We start from the raw sequence: 23,673 nt of genomic DNA, 5'->3' as shown, positions 1-23,673 counted from the left end.
CTATCTAACGCAGACGGGCGTGAATTCTGGAACAGGATAAGTATTGAATTCTAATAAGAAAAGTATGCAGCTCCTCGAATACTTAACTTTTATTATCCTTGTTGGTTTACAACGTTCTTGATGAGACATTTCATACGATAACTATCATACTATGTAAGGCTAATGGCGCCTTGCTAGGTCATAGCCATGGACTTAGCTGAAGGCTATTCTAACTGTCTCTCGGCAAATGAGAGAAAGGCTTCGTCAGTGTAGTCGCTAGCAAAGTCGTCGTACAACAGGGGCGAGTGCTATTCCGTATCTCGAGACCTGCCTTGTGGTGGCGCTCGGTCTGCGATCACACAGTGGCGACACGCGGGTCCGACATGTACTAAATGGACCGCGGCCGATTTAAGCTACCACCTAGCAAGTGTGGTGTCTGGCGGTGACACCACAGTTTGCACGCTACATCTCATCCTCATCAACTGAGATATTAACGTTTATTTCAAACAGGAAATTTTGCATTCCGTTGCCTAAACTAAATCTGAATGTTGTTCAAACCTCATTTCTGGCCAAAGATAATGCGTTTGTCCCCCAATAATCGGAGGATATGTTACAGTGCTCATAAATAAAAATCAACCAAATAAAGGAAAGCAAATGGCATGTTTCACTAAATCACAATGTTTGGAATTGAAAATGGATGCATCCAATATACTGCACACCTTTCTGCACAAGAGTTAAGGAAGTCCGATCCAAATGCAGGTTCAATTGCTGCTGACTATTAAATGAGTAAACCTGCTTATTCTTGGGAATAAGGTAATATTGTTAACCAGAAATGAAGGTAGGGAATGTGTACATTGAGAGGCCAATGTCAAAACACCCAGACTCGTGAACAGGGTCGACAAGAGTTTCGTTAACTCAAACCACTTATTGCCCGAACCGCCCGTTTCTGAGTCAAAAACACCCTTTTAGAATGGGACGAGTTATCACAAAATATAATACCATACGACATAAGCGAATGAAAATAAGCAAAGTAATTTTTGTTTCGAACGATCACTCACTCCAGATACCGTTCGAATAGTAAAAATGGCAGCATTAAGTCTTTTAACAACATCCTGAATGTGGGTTTTCCAAACAGCTTACTGTTTATCTGGACACCTAAAAATCTAATCATATGCCCATTAAGTGAAATTAAAACGTTCGGTTTTGTTGAATTTGTGGTGTCACCGCCAGACACCACACTTGCTAGGTGGTAGCTTAAATCGGCCGCGGTCCATTTAGTACATGTCGGACCCGCGTGTCGCCACTGTGTAATCGCAGACCTAGCGCCACCACCAAGGCAGGTCTCGTGATACGAGAGAGCACTCGCCCCCAGTTGTACGAGAACCTAGCTACCGACCAGATGTACGAAGCGTTTCTCTCTCATTAGCCGAGAGACAGAATAGCCATCAGCTAAGTTAATGGCTACGAACTAGCAAGGCGCCATTAGCCATACAGTGATTGTACTTAAAGTCTCCTGTGTATCGTCAAGATCGATGTACCACAATGATTGAGTAAAGTTAAGTATTAAACCTGCTCCGTACTTTTCTTCCTAACATTAATTACGTATCCTGTTCCAGTACTTCACGCCCGTCTGCGTTAGTCTAGCTTGCCTTTTCAGCCATCTCAACTTCACGGTGTCGGCCCAGATACCGACACAACATTGGCGACGAGGGAAATGAGTTCTTTCTGATTGCTTACGTTTACTTGTGTCATGGCTTCGCCACATTCTCCAGATGTACTGTCCGAATTTTATCGCTTGCAGAATCAGCAGACGCAGGCGTTACTGGATGCCCTTGGACAGCTCGTCCAGGGTCAACGTACCATTCAAACCGATGCGGCCGCCGCCGCTTCTTCGCTACCGCTGCCACTAAACGCTGTTGCACCTCCCTTTCGACCATACGTGGCAGCCGATGAGACCTGACACGAGTGGTCTCGCCAGTTCAACTTTCATCTAGCAGCCTACAGAATTCAAGGTAAAGAGCGGCAGCCGTTTTTGCTTTCTTGTGTCGGTGTGTCCACATACCGTGTGATAGTGAAATTGTTTCCCCGACGCGACGTAGCAACTCTGTCCTACGAGGAAATTTTGTCTGCATTAGATGCCTATTTCAAAGAAACAGTTAATGTGGTTGCAAAATGGTATACGTTCTTTCGTACAAAACGTACGGCCGGTCAAACTAATAGGGAGTGGGTAGCAACATTGCAAGGACTTACTAGGGACTGTGCCTTTGAATGTGACTGTGGTCTTTCTTATTCAGATACAATGGTGCGTGTTGCAATTGCACAGAACGTTTCTGATGTTCGCATACGGGAGCAAATTTTGAAACTAGTTAATCCCTCCCTTCAACAAGTGATAGACATATTGGATAGACAGGACACACTTGACTGTGCTCAGGAATCTTTTGAAACTTCGCCAGCCGTGTGTAACATTAACCGGCCCGCTGGACGCGCTGCGCGGCCCGGTAACCGGGCCTCGCGCACGTCCGCACAGCTGCCGCCGCGCGCTAAGCCACGTGTGCCGCGCCAGCCCACAAATGTAGTGAAATCGTGCCCGCGGTGTGCTACTAGACATTCGCGTGAACATTGCCCGTCACGCCAAGCTATTTGCTTTTTCTGCAATAAGAAAGGACATGTTCAAAGTGTTTGCCAGAAAAAGCTCAGATCAGACAATCACAATCATTCCAGGCCCTTTGCTTTGCGCCGGAATCGAACCAAGGACACTCAGGCTCGTGGACCTTCGCCTATGGACATTCATGTCGTTAATTCCACTTCGTCCAGAGACACTTTCTCTAACAGTGACTGTGATCGTCCCACAAAAACTGTGCGTCGACGTCGCCGGAAATCACGTCAATTAGCAAGTGATTCTGTACCAGTGTCTATTCAAATTGCACAAAACAGTCGCTTTTGTCGTCAGCAGGACAATAAACTTTTTGTGGACTTAGACTTTGAAGGCAAAGTGATACCATTCCAGCTCGATACCGGAGCTGCAGTTTCATTGCTCAATCACGACACGTACAAACAACTGGGCAAACCTCCATTGCGTTCCGCCAATGTTAAGCTAACTACATATTCCGGACAGAAAATTCCTGTGTTAGGACAGTGCAGCCTTCTTGCAACATACAAGGGACAAACAAAACTTGTGTCATTTTACGTTCTTCGTTCTTCTTCTGCAGTGAACTTGTTTGGTCTAGATTTATTTCAGTTGTTTAACATGTCTATTGTAAATCAGGTCCTATCAGTGAATCACACTGTGCCTTCAGACAGTGTTTCTAGTGTATGTGAAGAATTTGCAGACATTTTTGCACCGGGCTTAGGTTGCGCTAAAAACTATGAAGCACATTTAGAACTGAAGGTAAACGCGCAACCGAAATTTTTCAGAACGCGCAATGTTCCCCACGCATTGCGTGATGAGGTCGCAAGAACGTTACACGATCTCGAATCACAGGGTGTAATTGAACGTGTGCAAGCTTCTCTCTGGGCCTCACCCTTAGTAATTTTGCCAAAACCTTCCGGAAAATTGAGACTTTGCGTGGACTTCAAGGCCACAGTGAATCCACAGCTAGTGACTGCTACTTTTCCTTTGCCCCGCCCGGAAGATCTTTTTGCTAAACTGTGCCTGGGAAAATATTTTTCAAAGTTGGACCTAGCCGATGCGTACTTGCAAATACCGGTGGACGACGAATCCCAGCGCGTATTGGTGGTTAACACGCATCTTGGATTGTACCGCTTCAAAAGACTGCCATTCGGGTGTGCATCCGCCCCTGCCTTGTTTCAGCAATATTTACAAACTATTTGTGCGTCGGTCCCTACTGCAGCAAACTATCTGGACGATATAGTGATCTCCGGACAGACAGAAGAAGATCATCTTGCGAACTTACGGACATTATTTCAGGTCTTGCGGCAAAATGGTCTTCGCTTGAGGAAGGACAAATGTGTGTTTTTTGCTCGTGACTTACCATACCTGGGACATGTCATTAATGCCCAAGGCATACATCCGAGTCCAGAGCACCTCCGTGCCATACAAGAATTGCCTTCCCCTCAAAATGTGAAACAGCTACAGAGTGTGTTGGGTAAAATTAATTATTACAATAAATATGTGCGCAATGCCTCTTCCATTTCAGCTCCGCTTCATCGCTTACGCCGTAAAGGTGTTCCGTTCGTCTGGACGACGGAATGTGAACGCGCCTTTCGCCATTTGAAATCGGCGTTGCTTTCTAATACTTGCCTCACGCCTTTCGATCCCCGGAAACCCCTTTTGTTGATGGTAGATGCCTCGGATTTCGGGATCGGTGCTGTGCTTGCGCACAAAGTTGGCTCCCATGATCGCCCTATTGCCTTTGCGTCCAAATTGCTCTCGTCTGCGCAAAGAAATTATTCACAGATAGAGAAAGAAGCTTTGGCTCTCGTGTTTGGTGTTACTAAGTTCCATGATTTCTTGTATGGTCGTCACTTTACCATCATCACAGACCACAAACCTTTGACATCGCTTTTTCATCCGACCAAGCCTGTACCTCCACGTACAGCGCAGAAATTCATTCGCTGGTCTATTTTCCTCTCGCAGTACCGCTACGATATCTTGTATCGGTCCACTGATAAGCACGGAAACGCCGATGCGTTGTCCCGTTTGCCTGTTGCTGAGGATAAAGCATTCGATTCTTCCGAACTTGCTTGCATGTTCATTGATTCGGAAACCGATGAAGTGGTCGAATCGTTTCCGATTGATTTTCGTCGTGTCGCTACAGCCACAGCTGCTGACCCTGTCCTTGCTACTGTTTTACGTTTTGTTGCTACGCAATGGCCTTTGTCAAAGTCTCGGATCGAGGATCCGTTGGTTCGCCGATTTTTTGCTCACAAGGAGAGACTTTTTGTTCGACGTGGTGTTTTGTTGTTGCGTTCTGATAATGATCAGTCCAGAGTCGTGGTCCCACGTTCGTTACAGTCCTCTGTTTTACGGCTTCTTCACCAAGGACATTGGGGTATAGTGCGAACGAAACAACTTGCTCGTCAGCACTGTACTTGGTTCGGAATCGATGCTGCGATTACGAATATATGTTCTTCGTGCCCGGCGTGTGCCGAACACCAGTCCGCACCGCCGCGGAAAGTCTTTGCGTGGCCAAAAGCCACTTCCCCTTGGCAACGCTTGCACATTGATTTTGCTGGTCCATTCTGGAATGCTCGATGGTTGGTTCTGGTCGACGCCTTCAGTAATTTTCCTTTTGTTGTCCGGATGTCTTCCACGACGTCCTCCGCCACCATCCAAGCGTTGTCTGCTATCTTTTGCATTGAAGGTCTTCCGCAGACTATTGTTTCCGACAATGGCCCACAATTCATGTCCGCAGAATTTCAGTCATTCTGCCAGGCCAATGGTATTCAACATCTGACATCCGCGCCGTTTTCGCCTCAGTCCAACGGTGCCGCTGAACGATTGGTCCGGACTTTCAAGTCACAGATGTTGAAATTGAAAGAGTCGCATTCTCGGGAGGACGCATTGTTGCTCTTTTTGTCTTCGTATCGCTCTCAGCCCCGAGATGGTCGCTCGCCGGCTGAGTTGCTCCACGGTCGTCCTCATCGCACCTTGATGTCTTTGCTGCATCCGCCGCATCAGGTTCCTGTGCAGCGCCAGACTCCTTCTTTTGCTCCAGGCGACGTTGTATTTTATCGCAACTATCGAGGTTCACGGCGTTGGCTCGCAGGGCGCATTCTTCGCTGCCTCGGCCGCGCGATGTATTTGGTTTTGGGGGCCTCTGGTGAGGTGCGTCGGCATCTCAATCAGCTGCGCCTCTGTCGTCGCTCGGGTTCTGCCGCTCCCCGTCTGCTTTCAGCGACGGTGCCGTCCGGTCAGCGCCCTGGGGACCCATCTACTGGCTCGCCTCATCCCCAGGTGCTACCGACGATGCCTTCAATTTTGCCCCATGGCGACGCGCCGCCGCCGCCGCAGCAGCAGCAGCCGCCGCCGCCGCCGCTTGTTCTCCCGCCGGCGCCGCCCGCATTCGACGCTTCGTTGCAGCCGCCAAGCGCCTCCCAGGGTCACGCGCCGCCGATCGCTTCCCGTGACCAGCTGTCCTCCGCCATGGAACTCCCGCCCGCTCCGGACCACATGACGTCATCGCGCGTCGGCTACCCCGACGCAATGGAAGTTGATCCTTCGGTCCCTCCTGTCTCTTTACGGGCACATACACCGCATGTTGACGTGCACCCTGGACTAGTTTTTCAGGCGTTTCCTAGCTCCCCTCGGTCCGAATGGCCGGGTGCGGGTGGCACAGCCTCGCCTGTTGTTAGGCTCCCCACCTCATCGCATACGTCAACATGTGGTCCTCCCCACGGCGGGCGGAAGCCTTATCACACGACCGTTCGCCGATTTGCGGGGGAGGAATGTGGTGTCACCGCCAGACACCACACTTGCTAGGTGGTAGCTTAAATCGGCCGCGGTCCATTTAGTACATGTCGGACCCGCGTTTCGCCACTGTGTAATCGCAGACCTAGCGCCACCACCAAGGCAGGTCTCGTGATACGAGAGAGCACTCGCCCCCAGTTGTACGAGAACCTAGCTACCGACCAGATGTACGAAGCCTTTCTCTCTCATTAGCCGAGAGACAGAATAGCCATCAGCTAAGTTAATGGCTACGAACTAGCAAGGCGCCATTAGCCATACAGTGATTGTACTTAAAGTCTCCTGTGTATCGTCAAGATCGATGTACCACAATGATTGAGTAAAGTTAAGTATTAAACCTGCTCCGTTCTTTTCTTCCTAACATTAATTACGTATCCTGTTCCAGTACTTCACGCCCGTCTGCGTTAGTCTAGCTTGCCTTTTCAGCCATCTCAACTTCACGGTGTCGGCCCAGATACCGACACAACAGAATTATGTGTTAGAAACTGTAAAAACTGAGGCTTACTGTGATTTAGCGTTAGTTTATTTTCTATAATCCATGAACGTAGGTCATGAACTGCAGTATTTGAAACCGAGCCAATGTTGCACACAACATCCTTTACTGCCAAGCTAGTGTCATCAGCAAACAGAAATATTTTAGTGTTACCCTTAATACTAGAGGGCATATCATTTATAAAAATAAGGAACAGGAGTGGCCCCAACACTGATCACTGAGGCACCCTCCCACTTGACTGAACCCTGTTCAGGCTCCACACCACAGCCATTCTCTACATTGTGAATAATGATCTTTTGCTGTTTGTTACGAAAGTAAGAAGTGAAGCAACTGTGAGCTACTCCCTGTATTCCGTAATGGTCTAACTTCTGGAGCAATATTGTATCAGCAACACAATCAAATGCCTTTATTAAATAAAAAAATATACCCACCGTTCGAAACCTTTTGTTTAACCTATCCAGTACCTCGCAGAGAAAAGGGAATATATCATTTTCAGCTGTTAAACGACTTCTAAGGCTGAACAGTACATTTGATAGGAAATCGTATGAAATAAAATGATCAGTTATCATTATATACATAGCCTTTTCAATAACTTTAGCAAACACTGACGGCATAGAAATAGGTCTAAAATTGTCTACATGATCCCTTTCTCCCTTTTTATAAAGCGGATTTACTACTGAGTACATTAACCGTTCAGGAAACTGACCATTCCAAAATGCAAAATTACAATTACGGCTAAATACTGGGCTATCATGTGTAGCACAGTACTTTAATATTCTGCTAGGCACTCCATCATATCCATGAGAGTTATTAGTCTTCAGTGATTTAATTACTGACTCAGTCTCCCCCTTGTCTGTATCATAGAGGAGTATTTCAGACATCAATATCGGGAAGGCATTTGCCAAGAGAGTTACATGATTCCCTGTAGAAACTATTTAATTCGCCAGCAATGCTTAGAAAATGAATGTTAAATACTGTACATATATCTGATTTATCAGTAAGAGAACTATTTTTACTATGAAATGACTCGATATCGTCGTCCTTGTGCTGCTGACCAGACACTTCCTTCACAACTGATCATCGTGTTTCAATTTTATCCTGTGAATTAGCTATTCTGTTTCCATACCAAATACACTTTCGCTTCATAATAACATTTTAAGCACCTTACAATACTGTTTGTAATGGGCTACTGTAGCTTCATTGTGACTACTTCTAACATTTCCATATAATTCCCGTTTTGTTCTACATGATATCCTCATCCCACTTGTCAGCCACCAGGGCTAGCTATTACTGCTAGCACCCCATTTAGAACGTTCTAATGGAAAGCAACTCTCAAAGATCATGAGAAATGTGTTAAGGAAATCATTAGATTTATCATCTGTGTTATTGGTACTATAAACATCCTGCCAGTTTTGTTCCTTGACAAGGTGTAAAAAGCTCTCCATTGCTGTTGGATTAACTTTCCTTCATAGTTTGTAATAATATGTGACATTTGTTTGAGTACAAAAGCCTTTTACTGTTAAAATTTGTACATCATGGTCTGATAGGCCATTTACCCTTTTACTAACCCCTCAAGGAACTCCTTGAAAAATAACCAGCTAATCTGTCTCCTGGTAAAGAAAACCTCTGAATTGTCGAGTTAATTAAGTGGTGCTCTGATATACCAATAATGTCGGAGTCTACATCTTTAAGCAATTCACTAACTTTATCTCTAATACCTCTTATATTTTGATGAAATGTGTTAATTCCTTCTCTAATTGGGAACGTGACATCCTCTGAAAGTGAGCCCTTAGTTAGAGGGCCTTCCTTTAAGCAGGTATGATCTAAAAAAGGTGCAGCTGTAACACCAACTACTACAGGAATTTTTCCAAAAGTGGCCCCACCACACTGTTACCTATAAGCTTTGCCAGTCTCCCCTACCCACACCTATTGAGGTGCAGGCCATTCCTAGTGAAACCCGACCTACTGATGGACCCAACTGATACCACTGAGATGTGACCTATGCTGACTACCATCAGTGGCCCCTTCAACCCCATGTTAGCGCGCCTATCGGCCACATTAAAATGAGGCCGATCATAACCCTGAAATAGTTGCATGAAATGCACACTATTGCCACCAGTTTGAGTAGCTATGTTTACCAGGTCACCACCAACATCATATTCCCCATCCTGATCAAGACTGTTCCCTGCTCCTACTACTATCACTGCCTGATTCTCATTCGTAAAATTCCTACATGATCCCCTATGTTGTCAGTCACCTGAGCCAACCCTGCACTAGGCTTCACAATGCTGGTGACCTCGTAATCACTCCCCAGAGTTTCCTGCAACTGCTGGCCCACACCTCTACCATGCAAACTACCTAGCAGCAGAACTTTCTTCTTTCTGTTAGACTTTGTAACTTACCTAGGCCTCCTAATGACGTCTCTGAAAGGCACTAATGTCGCCCTAAGGTACTGCCTCGCCATTGCGTGGGTACTGTGTTAATACTTATGCCCCAAAGACATTGTGGAGATACTCTTCTAGTGTACATCTATGATACTGGCGCAAACACGGTCATCATGTGGAACGAGCCCTGAGCTTGTAACCTGTTCACTGCTGCATGTTTACATTAACCCTTGCACCATCACATTGACAATGCGACACAGATATTGCTTCACGATTACATACTACAGTCTCCTTCTAGACGTCTCTCCAAAAGACAGATGCCACCCTCAGGAGCTGTCTCGCCATTAGGTGCGCGCATGGATATTGCATAAGTCTCTAGGTCATTGTCGGAGTCATTCTGCTAGTGTACATCTATTATACTGGCGTGGCTACAGTCTTCACATGGAACTTCTCCTGGGAGTCCAGTAGCTTGTAAACGATGCACCGCTGCCCATTTACTGTAACTCTAGCACCTTCACATAGACGAAGCTTCGCGATTCCATACAGGCTCCCTGCCGACGTCTCTCCAAGAGACTAACGCCGCTCCCAGGAATTGGCTCGCCATTAGTCGGGTGCTGAGCTACTGCATAAGCCTCAAGGACATCGTCGGAGTCATTCTGCTAGTGTACATCTATAATACTGGTGCGGCTATGGTCAGCGTATGGAACCCCTCCTGAGAGTTCCATTTATTTATTTATGTATTTCATTAACAGTACAGAGTAACCCACCGCCTTTAAATTAAGGTGGGTCGGATGCTTCTGAATCTGACAGCAAAGACTTATCGTTGTTGTAGTCTTATTGTTATATAGTTGTTAATGCTTTTTTTAAATAATATGAAGAACATAATATATAAAGATATCTCTGAGGATACAGTGAATTGTATGTCTAACAATTGTTAAAATGGATGCATGTAATTTGTCACTACCTAGCTGATGAGAATATCATTTATATAACGCAAATGTCAAAGAAAAATTAAGAAAAATGTAATACAATGAGTGTGGTGAAAATAATTGACAGTATGTAGAGGGAAGTGATATGCTGTATTTGGATGTGTAATGTAGTCTAAGTAGCATGTTGGTTGATAATGGCCTATTTCTATCTATATCAGATGAGAAGGTCTCGGTACAACCGCGAGCTATTATCATCTGAAATGGTTTGTACTAATGTATGGCTGGTTCAAATGGCTCTGAGCACTATGCGACTCAACTTCTGAGGTCATCAGTCGCCTAGAACTTAGAACTAATTAAACCTAACTAACCTAAGGACATCACACACATCCATTCCCGAGGCAGGATTCGAACCTGCGACCGTAGCGGTCACGCGGTTCCAGACTGAAGCGCCTTAAACCGCACGGCCACACCGGCCGGCCGCTAATGTTTGTTTACACAGATTATACAGATTAAATGCTGACTGAGCACTTCATACATGGGATACATGAATTTTAGCTTTACATGAGAAATACACTTATGTTTGTAATTTGTTTATAGAAATAGAATATAGTTCATTGCAACTTGAATGCTTTATTCTTTAAATAACTTAATACATTCCTGATGTATAAAATTCATTCATAGTAGCTTTGAATAGAGAAGAGAATATACTACTGTCTGCACACAGTAAGACGAACAATACAGTACTGCTTGTGTGCAGTATACTTTAAACATTATGCAGTATGTCGTTGGGGAGGAGGAACCTCGGAATAAAAGTTCTTCGAGCCTTCTCCTCCCAAAAGATATTGCCTTATTACTATATTCTTCGTATGTGGTGCCAGTGTTTACTTGTTTTATGATTGTTGAGTTGTTTGTGACTGCGTTGTGGCATGCAGTGTCATACATTGTTGGTTTTGGTCCCTTAGATGCTGATCTCTTCTGAGTCATGCTCACTTAGTGTTCCTTCCTCGGTTTCGGAATCTGTGGTCGTGTCTGTATCCTCCCATGTGGTTTATTGTGTTGTTTGTGTTTGTCTACGCCTCCTTCGATGTAGATTTCGGCGCTTGTATTCAGAGTGTTCGATACAATATCGGCTACGCTATTTATTGTGCTCCAGTCACCGGGACTACGTACTATTCTGGCGATGTCACTGTCGTTCTGTATAGTTCTCACTTAAGTGTACTGGATACGGCCCGTGGCCTGTCAGGAAATGGACCATCCCCCGGCTTGGGTCAGTAATAGTCTTTCGCGTATGTCAGGAATGCAAGAGTGTATTCGGCGACCCTTTTCGGATGCACACCACTCTCTCTGCCATGTTTGAATTGGCAATTGTTTCAGTTGTGTTTTGTTGATAATGTTGGTTCCCGTAATTTCGGTGATTTTATCGAACCTGTCCTTCTTAAGCCAGTAATGTGCAGCTCTATAACGTATTGTTAAGTTTATAGGGCAGTTCCTTATCACAACGCAAAGTGCCTGTGGTGACGTAATGTTGAAGGCTACACTCATTCCCAGGAGTACACTACGTTGACTCGTCTTGCAATTGTCTTGTTAATCTGTGTGTTCAGTTTGTGGGCCCAAGCACTTGCGGCGAAGCATGTGAAGGATTCAAATATTGCAGCGTGGTAGGTCCTTATAGTCTTAAAAGGTAATTTGTACTGAGTTGTGTTTAGTCTTGCTAGTTTATGCCTAACTTAGGAGGCTTTGTCAATTGTCAATTTTATATGATGGTTGAAAGGCTGTTCTTCGTCAAGATGCAGTCCGAGATAACGTTTGGTTTCCTTTCTCTGTATGGTTTTATTGTCTAATTTTAAAATTGGACTCCTCTGTAGTGTCCCTCTGAGCAGTAAATATACAGTTTTGTTGGGAGCGATTTTTACTTTATTTTCTCTGCACCAATCGTTAATTTTCTGAAGCAGTTGCGTGCCTCTGGTCTCTAGTGGTGCTCTAGAGTTCGCTGACACCACTACGAGCCGGTCATCTGCGTAAGCCACCACACCTCTCACCCTGTTGTCACTGTCCAGGGTGTTCAGCAAGGGCTCGATTGCGTTGGTCCGAAAATCGAGCCCTGTGTGGACATCCCTTTGTTATTCTCTTGACAACCTTCTGTGTACCAGCCCTCCACTCCGCCACTCTGCCTCTGCAGTAGTCGAGGGGGCTAGTGTAGAGGGAAGCTGATAGCCTCATTTCCCTTAACCAGGCGAAGAGGGATGGCCACCACAAGTTGTCAGAAGCCCCGGCTATGTCGATTACTATGGTAGCCACGTATTTGCGCTGATGCTGTTTGTAACTGTCAGTGCTTGTTTGACGGCGTCTTCTATTGATCTATATCTACATCTACATTCATACTCCTCAAGCCACCTGACGGTGTGTGCCGGAGGGTACTTTGAGTACCTCTATCGGTTCTCCCTTCTATTCCAGTCTCGTATTGTTCGCGGAAAGAAAGATTGTCGGTATGCCTCTGTGTGGTCTCTAATTTCTCTGATTTTATCCTCATGGTCTCTTCGCGAGATATACGTAGGAGGGAGCAATATACTGCTTGACTCTTCGGTGAAGGTATGTTCTCGAAACTTCAACAAAAGCCCATACCGAGCTACTGAGCGTCTTTCCTGCAGAGTCTTCCACTGGAGTTTATCTATCATCTCCGTAACGCTTTCGCGATTACTAAATGATCCTGCTACGAAGCGCGCTGCTCTCCGTTGTATCTTCTCTATCTCTTGTATCAACCCTATCTGGTACGGATCCCACACTGGTGATCAATATTCAAGCAGTGGGCGAACAAGTAACCTACTTCCTTTATTTTAGGATTGGATTTCCTTAGGGTTCTTCCAATGAATCTCAGTCTGGCATCTGCTTTATCGACGATAAACTTTATATGATGATTCCATTTTAAATCACTCCTAATGAGTACTCCCAGATAATTTATGGAATTAACTGCTTCCAGTTGCTGACCTGCTACATTGTAGCTAAATAATAAAGGATCTTTCTATCTGTGTATTCGCAGCACATTACACTTGTCTACATTGAGATTCAATTGCCATTCCCTGCACCATGCGTCAATTTGTTGCAGATCCGCCTTGCGGAAGTCAAGAACCACGGCATCTACCTGGGAACCCGTGTCTATGGCCCTCTGAATCTCGTGGAGGAATAGCGCGAGCTGGGTCTCACACGATCGTCTTTTTCGAAACTCATGTTGATTCCTACAGAGAAGATTTCTAGTCTCCAGAAAACTCATTATACCCGAACACAATATGTGTTCCAAAATTACACAACTGATCGACGTTAGAGATATAGGTCTTCCCTGAAGCCGAATTGATGGGCGAGGACGCGTCTGAGCGATTGTAAACGATCACACTGGAGCCTTTCCAGTACCTTGCCGAGGGTGCTTAAGAGGCTGATCGGTCGGTACGTTTTGCGGTCTGCTGGCTCTTGTGATTTCCTAATTATTACTACATATACAGTTTTTCAGAGGCTGGGAAATCTGCCTGTTAGTAGTGCCTCGATGAACATGTTACTAAGAAAAGGTGTGATTTGTGTTACTGTTTGTTTTAGTGTTTCTGAAAGTATTTTGTCTGAGCCGGGTGCTTTTCGGTTCTTAAGCCTGCTGATTAACGTCGCGACTTCTTCTTGCTCGAATGGCATGGTTACACTGCCACTGATGTACGGTTGCCTCATGTTCTCTCTTAGGTCAGCGTGGTGTCGCTCGTCTTGTGTGGGGTCGCCATCCGGGAGGAGCCAGTTCAGAAGATATCCTGCTGTACTTCTCCATACTGTGGTCATTGTGCCGTCAGTTTGCTTTAGCATTGACAGAACTGTCAGTGTCTTAACTCGTTCTGTTTCTATCTTGAATGGTTGTCCTCAGACGTCGTTCTGTATCTGGGTTTTTACAAAATTGGTCCACTAGTATTGTCTTGTTGTCTTTAGTTGTTTCTGGTATTTCTGCTAAGCGTCACGATACAGATCACGTGCTATCTGTCTTCCAGGAGCTGTCTCTGCTTGTTGGTAGTACTTTGTTTTGTAGCGTGAATCCTTCCTTAGTCTTGCCAGTTCTGTCGACCACGGTGTTTCTGTCCCCACCCAGCTTTTGCCTGTGGTATAGCTGCTTCCTGTGCTCTTTGTAGGACCTCTGTCAGTACATGCGCTTTGTAATTTATATTGCCTTGAACAGTGTGTAATGACGACGCCTCAACAATATCTGGAACTTTTTGGCAGTCGGCTCTTTCTATGAGTAAATGTTGCTGTTCATGGTCAATGTTATGTGTATTGATGTATCTGTCTGTGGTTATGAGCACTGCGTTGTGGTCGCTGTGTGTGGCTCCATCTAATACTCTCCATGTACTGACTAGTGGAAGAGATGTTGCGTTCCCTAGAGAAAGATCTATCTTACTAACACCATCGGCCTCTCTGCGGTAGTTAGGTGGCTGATCCTTCCTATTCAGTATGAAGAGGTTGCATTCATATACACGTAAAGCACTAGTTGCCCTCTGTCGTCAGTTCTGAGTTCCACAAGGGCGATTTTGAGTTGATATCTGTTACAGTGAGCAGCCTTTTTCTTTCTAAGTGTCGTGCAATTTATTTTGTCTAAGAAAGGGTCTATATCATACGAGTACTGAGCGTACATAGACGACATGAGCCATACATCCTGTCCGTCTGTTATTTCTGCTGTGGCAATGTGTTCAGAGCAAAGCTGGGTGATCTGTGTTACTAGGACGTTTTTATTAACTACTATTATCGCGGCTTTCGCGTTCGGTTTTCCTGATATTGTGATGTAATGTGAGGGGAGCCCTGAAATCTTCCCGCCTCCCAGAAAAGGTTCCCGAACGCAGGCGAGGTCTGCTTTTGTTTCTTCTAAGAGCCTACCTACTTCCATATTTACTAGGGTACGTCCCTGGCAGATTAGTGGTATTACCTTCAGAAGGGATATCTACTGAAGGAAAACCACACTTGGGTGTTGTTTCTTTAAAATCCAGAAACACATTTCCATGTGCTCTCACGAACTCCTTGTATACTTTCTCTAGATTTAGGCCCTCTCCCCATCGCGCATATGCTTCCCCTAAAGGCTTACATAGTTCTTTTGGGATCGTTGGCAGATTTTCAACTCTTAGGAACATCCTGTTTGTTCTGTTGTTGGGAAGCAGATTTTATCCCCGTTTCCATGCTTAATTCGTATTACATAACGAAGAGCTGTTTGAAATATATCCTTAGTTTCTAGTCTGCTAAGCCGTAGGCTAACTTATAAGTATCCGTAGTTTACATAATTAAAGGTATTCAGCTTGAGGTCCTTGGCAGTGTCGGGTTGGTGTTATTGACTGTGTTTGTTTGTTGGTTCGATTTCGAGTAATTTTGTAGCGCAGCACGTCTTTCCTGCTTTATGATTTGTGGTAGTATGGAGTTTTATGTATTTACGCTGAGTATTTCCCCTAGTAGTGACTTGTTGTTTTTTATCTCTAACGGGGACTAGTTCGTAAGAAGTGACTGTTCTTTGTCCGTTTCTGGGGTGGTTGTGTCTGGTGTTGTGCCGTTGCAGGATGTGTCTTTCTGTTCTGCTACCTTTCGTAGTGACTGTGTGTGCTATCTCCGTAGAAAACATGTGATGTTTCAGGTGCCTGGCAACCTCATAGTCAATTGCACCCTTCATGCACATAACGTCTATATAGTCGGTAATTCTGAAGTACCTACACTGTATGTCTCCCAGAACTAAGCATTAGTGTTGGTATCTGCATTTGGAGGTTGTAATATCCCCATGTGTTGCCGCCACGCAACGTCTCGCCGCCAGCCTCTCATCCTAGTCGACGGCGATTTGTACCTTGGCCTGTTTGTGTAATTAGTTACGTCTCTTCCTGCGTGTGTTAGAGGAGAACACTCAGTATTGTAGAACACTCAGTATAAAGTCGTTTATTTAAACTGAACTACTCTTCTCGAACAATCACTATATACACACAAAAACAAAATAACTTGTAGACTACCATTCATCAAGAGTGTCGGTGAAGTTCGTCGGAGCTGGTTTTAGCTCGGCGAGTAACTGGCTGTACTGCTGCTGCCCTGGCCTTATAAAGAGGCGGAGGCCGGCGGAGCAACTTTCCCTGTATCTGTGAGGCGACCTCTGCAGAAAAAGGTTCGCATTAGTCTCTCGCAAGTTCTGTTTGTTTTGGAGAATTGTTTTACTCTTAGTTGCGCCTCCAAGTGCTTGTGTATGTTATATGGAACACAGGGGTGTCTTGAGTGTATTCTGACTGGCAGGGGCCGTCTATGGCAGACGTAACAGTTAAGGGGGTAGGTTTCAGATAACTATGTTTGCACTCCTTATTAATGGACGTTGTCCTTAACATCGTATTCGGTGCGCTCTATTTGTCTTTCGTAGAGCTGTTTATATGTAGGACAGTCTGGCTCCCCTACTTTATCGCATGTTCTGTTTCTGTGTTTGCATGGTAGGCAGCCTACAAAATTATCCTGCATGCATTGTGACTTTTTGTGTCTCGGTTTTGCACATCTCCCGTATACTGGATCTTTGTTGCAACACTTCGATGGGTGACCACAGCCCTAACAGTCAAAACATTTTTGTAGAGCAACAAAGTCGTTGATATACAAAGATTCAAACTGAATAAAAGCTGTAGTGTTGGTAGAAGAGCCAACACTGTTTTTCTAGAGGAGGCCGAAATGCACACGTTTAATTACACGCTGACTGGCGTGAGGTCTGGAACAGGACAATATCTTGAGAATTGCAAATAAAGTACGTAGTTAATATAATACTTAACTTTAATCCACAATTGTAGAACATCGCTCTTGATGATACATGCTTCACGTAGTAAACATCAATTGAATACGGCGCCTTGCTGGGTCGTAGCAAATGTAGCTGAAGGCTATGCTAACTATCGTCTCGGCAAATGAGAGCGTATCGGTCAGCGTAGCTCCGCTAGCAAAGTCGGCTGTACAACTGGGGCGAGTGCTAGTAAGTCTCTCTAGACCTGCCGTGTGGCGGCGCTCGGTCTGCAATCACTGATAGTGGCGACACGCGGGTCCGGCGTATACTAATGGACCGCGGCCGATTTAAAGGCTACCACCTAGCAACTGTGGTGTCTGGCGGTGACAACACATTCCACCCCCGCAAATCGGCGAACGTTTGTGTTATAAGGCTTCCGCCCGCCGTGGGGAGGACCCCATGTTGGCGTATGCGACGAGGTGGGGATCCTAACAACAGGCGAGGCTGTGCCACCCGCACCCGGCCATTCGGTCCGAGGGGAGCTAGGAAACGCCTGAAAGTCTAGTCCAGGGTGCACGCCAACATGCGGTTTATGCGCCTGTAGAGAGACAGGAGGGGCCGAAGGTTCGACCTCCATCGCGTCGGGGTACCCGACTGGCGAAAACGACATCTGGTCCGGATCCGGCAAGAGTTCCAAGTCGGAGGACAGCTGCTCACGGGAAGCGATCGGCGGCGCGTGACCCAGGGAGGCGTCTGGCGGCTGCAGCGAAGCGTCGAATGCGGGCGGCGCCGGCAGGAGAACAGGCGGCGGCGGCGGCGGTGGTGGCGGCGGCGCGTCGCCATGTGGCAAAAGGGAAGGCAGCGTCGGTAACACCTGGGGATGAGGCGAGCCAGTAGATGGGTCCCCAGGGCGTTGACTGGACGGCACCGTCGCTGAAAGCACACGGGGAGCGCCAGAACCCAGGCGACGACAGAGGCGCAGCTGATTGAGATGACGACGCACCTCACCAGAGGCCCCCAAAACCAGATACATAGCGCGGCCGAGGCAGCGAAGAATGCGCCCTGCGAGCCAACGCCGTGAACCTCGATAGTTGCGATAGTATACAACGTCGCCTGGAGCAAAAGCAGGTGGCTGCCGCTGCACAGGAACCTGATGCGGCGGATGTAGCAAAGACATGACGATGAGGACGACCGTGGAGAAACTCAGCCGGCGAGCGACCATCTCGGGGCTGAGAGCAATACGAAGACAAAAAGAGCAACAACGCGTCCTCCCGAGAATGCGACGCTTTCAACTTCAACATCTGCGACTTGAAAGTCCGGACCAATCGTTCAGCGGCACCGTTTGACTGAGGCGAAAACGGCGCGGACGTCAGATGTTGAATACCATTGGCCTTGCAGAATGACTGAAATTCTGCGGACATGAATTGTGGGCCATTGTCGGAAACAATAGTCTGTGGAAGACCCTCAATGCAAAAGATAGCAGACAACGCTTGGATGGTGGCGGAGGACGTCGTGGAAGACATCCGGACAACAAAAGGAAAATTACTGAAGGAATCGACAACAACCAACCATCGAGCATTCCAGAATGGACCAGCAAAATCGATGTGTAAGCGTTGCCAAGGGGAAGTGGCTTTCGGCAATGCAAAGAATTTCCGCGGTGGTGCGGATTGTTGTTCGGCACACACCATGCAAGAAGAGCACATATTCGTAATCGCAGCATCGATTCCGAACCAAGTACAGTGCTGACGAGCAAGTTGTTTCGTTCGCACTATACCCCAATGTCCTTGGTGGAGAAGCCGTAAGACAGAGGACTGTAACGAACGTGGGACCACGACCCAGGACTGATCATTATCAGAACGCAACAGCAAAACACCATGTCGAACAAAAAGTCTCTCCTTGTGAGCAAAAAATCGGAGAACCAACGGATCCTCGATCCGTGATTTCGACAAGGGCCATTGCGTAGCAACGAAACGCAAAACGGTAGCAAGGACTGGGTCAGCATTTGTGGCTGTAGCTACACGACGAAAATCAATCGGAAACGATTCGACCACGTCATCGGTTTCCGAATCAATGAACATGCAAGCAAGTTCGGAGGAATCGAAGGCTCGATCCTCAGCAACAGGCAAACGGGACAACGCATCGGCGTTTCCGCGCTTAGCAGTGGACCGATACAAGATATCGTAGCGGTACTGCGAGAGTAAAATAGACCAGCGAATGAATTTCTGCACTGTACGTGGAGGTACAGGCTTGTTCCGATGAAAAAGCGATGTCAAAGGTTTGTGGTCTGTGATGATGGTAAAGTGACGACCATACAAGAAATCATGAAACTTAGTAACACCAAAGACGAGATCCAAAGCTTCTTTCTCTATCTGTGAATAATGTCTTTGCGCAGACGAGAGCAATTTGGACGCAAAGGCAATAGGGCGATCATGCGAGCCATCTTTGTGCGCAAGAACAGCACCGATCCCGAAATCCGATGCATCTACCTTCAGCAAAAGGGGTTTCTGGGGATCAAATGGCGTATTTGAAAGCAACGCCGATTTCAACTGGCGAAAGGCGCGTTCGCATTCCGTCGTCCAGACGAACGGAACACCTTTACGGCGTAAGCGATGAAGCGGAGCTGAAATTGATGAGGCATGTGGTATATATATATATGGTAATAATTAATTTTTCCCAGCACACTCTGTAGCTGCTTCAAATTCTGCGGCGAAGGCAAGTCTTGTATGGCACGGAGGTGCTCTGGACTGGGATGTATGCCTTGGGCATTGAGTACATGGCCCAGATATGGTAAGTCACGAGCAAAAAACACACATTTGTCCTTCCGTAAGCGAAGACCAATTTGGCGCAAGACCTGAAATAATGTTCTGAGATTGGCTAAATGTTCTTCTTACGTCTTTCCGGAGATCACAATATCGTCCAGATAGTTTGCTGCAGTAGGGACCGAGGCACAAACAGTTTGCAGATATTGCTGAAACAATGCAGGGGCGGATGCACACCCGAATGGCAGTCTTTTGAATCGGTACAAACCAAGATGCGTGTTAACCACCAAGACGCGCTGAGATTCTTCGTCCACCGGTATTTGCAAGTACGCATCTGCTAGGTCCAACTCCGAAAAATATTTACCCGGGCACAGTTTGTCAAAAAGATCTTCCGGGCGGGGTAAAGGATAAGTTGCCATCACTAGTTGTGAATTCACTGCAGCTTTGAAGTCCACACAAAGTCTCAATTTTCCGGAAGGTTTTGGCAAAATTACTAAGGGTGATGCCCAGAGAGAAGCCTGCACACGTTCAATCACACCTTGTGACTCCAAATCGTGTAAGGTTCTTGCGACCTCATCACGCAATGCATGGGGAACATTGCGCGCTCTGAAAAATTTCGGTTGCGCATTTACTTTCAGTTCCAAATGTGATTCATAGATCTTAACGCAACCAAGGTCCGATGCAAAAATGTCCGAAAATTCTTCACATAGACGAGAAACACTGGCTGAAGGCACAGTCTGGTTCACTGATAGGACCTGATTCACTATAGACAAGTTAAACAACTGAACTAAATCTAAACCAAACAAGTTCACTGCAGAAGAAGAACGAAGTACGTAAAATGACACAAGTTTTGTTTGTCCCTTGTATGTTGCAAGAGGGCTGCACTGTCCTAACACAGGGATATTCTGACCAGAATAACTATTTAACTTAACATTTGCGGCAGGCAAGGGAGGTGTGCCCAGTTGTTTGTATGTGTCTTTATTGATCAATGAAACTGCAGCTCCGGTATCGAGCTGGAATGGTATCGCGGTGCCATTAATGTCCAAGTCCACAAAAAGTTTATTGTCCTGCTGACGACAAGAGCGACTGTCTCGTGCAACGTGAACAGGCACTGGCACAGGAGCACTTGCTACTTGATGTGATTTCCGGCGACGTCGACGTACACTTTATGTGGGATGCAGACAGTCACTTTTAGAGAGAGTGGCACTGGGCGGAGTGGAATTAACTACATGAGTGTCCATGGGCGAAGGTTCACGAGCCTGAGTATTCTTGGTTCGATTCCAGCGTGAAGCAAAGGGCCTGGAATGGCTATGAGTGTCCGATCTGAGCTTTTTCTGGCAAACACTCTGAACATGTCCTTTTTTATTACAGAAGAAGCAAATAGCTTGGCGTGACGGGCAATTGTCACGCGAATGTCTAGTAGCACACCGCGGGCATGATTTCAGCACTGCATTTGCTTGCTGCCACGGGCCACGTGGTTGAGAGCTTGGCGGCAGCTGCGCAGACGAGCGCGAGGGCTGTTTACTGTTCCGTGCAGCTTGCCCGGCGGGCCGGTTAACGTGACACACGGCTGGCGAAGGTTCAAACGATTCCTGAACAAAGTCAAGTGTGTCTTGCCTATCCAATATGCCTATCACTTGTTGAAGAGAGGGATTGACTAGTTTCAAAATTTGCTCCTGTATACGAACATCAGAAACGTTCTGTGCAATTGCATCACACACCATAGTATCTGAATAAGGGAGTCCACATTCACACTCAAAAGCACAATCCCTAGTAAGGTCTTGCAAAGTTGCAACCCACTCCCGATTAGTTTGGCCAGCCGTGTGTTTTGTACGAAAGAACGTATACCTTTTTGCAACTACATTGACTGATTCTTTGAAATATGCATCTAATGCAGACAAAATTTCTGCGTAGGACAGAGTTGCTACATCGCGTCGGGGAAACAATTTCACTATCACACGGTACGTCTGCACCACTACACACGCCAATAAGTGAGGCTGCCGCTCGAAATCTGTAGGCGGCGAGATAGAATCCAAATTGGCGTGACCACTCCGTCCAGCTTTCCAGTGCCGCATCGAAATGACGAAAAGGCGGTGCAACTGCATGTTGTGGCTGCGGTAGCGGTGGAGCGGCGGCGGCCGCATCGTTTTGCTTTGCACGTTGCCCCTGGACGAGCTGTACAAGGGCATCCAATAAGGCCTGCGTCTGCTGATTGTGCAAGCGATAAAATTCGGACAGTACATCTGGAGATTGTGGCGAAGCCATGACACAAGTAAATTAAGCAAGTAGAAAAAAGAAGACCTTTTGGAGACTCGTCGCCAATTTGTAGTGTTGGCAGACTAGCCAACACTGTTTTTCTAGAGGAGGCCGAAATGCACGCGTTTAATTATACGCTAACTGGCGTGAGGTCTGGAACAGGACAATTTCTTGAGAATTGCAAATAAACTACGTAGTTGATATAATACTTAACTTTAATCCACAATTGTAGAACATCGCTCTTGATGATACATGCTTCACATAATAAATATCAATTGTATACGGCGCCTTGCTAGGTCGTAGCAAATGTAGCTGAAGGCTATGCTAACTATCGTCTCGGCAAATGAGATCGTATCGGTCAGCGTAGCTTCGCTAGCAAAGTCGGCTGTACAACTGGGGCGAGTGCTAGTAAGTCTCTCTAGACCTGCTGTGTGGTGGCGCTCGGTCTGCCATCACTGACAGTGGCGACATGCGGGTCCGGCTTATACTAATGGACCGCGGCCGATTTAAAGGCTACCACCTAGCAAGTGTTGTGTCTGGCGGTGACACCACAAAAGCCCCTTGTTTTTGAAGCAGCCATAATCGTATTGGTTCAAATGGTTCAAATGGCTCTGAGCACTATGGGACTCAACTGCTGAGGTCATTAGTCCCCTAGAACTTAGAACTAGTTAAACCTAGCTAACCTAAGGACATCACAAACATCCATGCCCGAGGCAGGATTCGAACCTGCGACCGTAGCGGTCTTACGGTTCCAGACTGCAGCGCCTTGAACCGCACGGCCACCGCGGCCGGCCATAATCGTATTCTCGGCTACAAAATTGTTTACTGACCTTTTCATCTTTGTCCCGTTTTAATTTTTATTTTAACCCCGTTATGGAACTCATCTTTAGTAATGTGTTCACTCAGGTTTATTTCGCAGAGCTAAGAAACCTGGCCAGTTAAATATGTTGAGACACGGTGCACTGCCAGCAGGGATCTGAACTACATGGGTTCTTCATACCTAATGTCCTTAAATTGTGCTGTTTCTTCTGTTATCTTTTTCTTGTCTACTTGTGATTCTGTTTCAATTACTACGGTGTTTACTGTTGACCTGATTTATTTCATTTTTAATTTGTCTTGCTCGGGGTTAATTGTTTTAGTGATGGTCTCTTTAACGGTTCTTGCATCTCGGTTGGTTTCTGGTTTAAAGAAAAGTGAGCTGAACCGTTTAGCTTTTGTTTGTTGAATGCGTTTCTGTACTTTGCTTTTTGGGTTTTGCGGTCAGACCGGCAGCGGCAACCGCTGCAAATGAGAGCGAAGGGGTTTATTTTCTAACTTTAGTCTCTGATTTTCGGATTTGAGCTCCGCTATTTCTGCTTTCGTGGTCTTCTAGTGCGTCTGCAACCGCTAGTTCTTTTCTGAGTCTGGTGTTTTCAGTTATGAGCACTTCATTTGGTCCATAAAGCCTTGCTTGACCTAGTGTGACAGCCCAAATTTTGTCTCTAACCTGCGAGGTAATTGTGGTTAACGCGCTTTTTTGTTTTAGTTCATTCTGGAATTCCGCTAAGATCTCATCTACAGCGCTTGTCATTCTAGTTTCCACTTCATTTCTTTTGGGAATTAACTCTTCCACTAAAATACAGAACCATATCGTTAACGTCGATATGCAGGAGGATTTTGAAACATATATTGTGTTCGAACATTATGAATTACCTCGAAGAAAACGGTCTATTG

The sequence above is a fragment of the Schistocerca serialis genome, chromosome 10 (genome assembly GCF_023864345.2).
Source record: "Schistocerca serialis cubense isolate TAMUIC-IGC-003099 chromosome 10, iqSchSeri2.2, whole genome shotgun sequence".
In the NCBI taxonomy this organism is placed as follows: Eukaryota; Metazoa; Arthropoda; class Insecta; order Orthoptera; family Acrididae; genus Schistocerca; species Schistocerca serialis.
The sequence above is the reverse complement of the archived record's forward strand: the minus strand, read 5'-3'. Positions refer to the sequence as shown.